Raw genomic sequence first — 360 nt, 5'->3', positions numbered from 1 at the left:
GCTATTAAAAACAATAACATATATATATATATATATGCGCGTGTGTTTATTATATTTATTTTTTTATTTTTAAAGGGATGACGAGAGTATTATACGAGCCTCCAATTATCCCTAATGTGTCTAATAATTTGAGTATCATCCTCCATAAAATTATTGTCGCCAAAGGGGATTCAAACCCTCGACCTCAGGGGACTTAAAACTGACTCGCAGATGTCAACCAGCAAATCAAGACAGTTGGCACGCATATATAAGTTATCTTATTTATTCATAACAAATTGCATTTCACTCTTTAAGCTTAAAATAATTATACTCTTTTTATATGATACAAAAATTTTGAGTGAAAAAAATTTAAATATTAGA

This window comes from Phalaenopsis equestris, unplaced genomic scaffold (genome assembly GCF_001263595.1).
Source record: "Phalaenopsis equestris unplaced genomic scaffold, ASM126359v1 Scaffold000002, whole genome shotgun sequence".
In the NCBI taxonomy this organism is placed as follows: domain Eukaryota; kingdom Viridiplantae; phylum Streptophyta; class Magnoliopsida; order Asparagales; family Orchidaceae; genus Phalaenopsis; species Phalaenopsis equestris.
The sequence above is the reverse complement of the archived record's forward strand: the minus strand, read 5'-3'. Positions refer to the sequence as shown.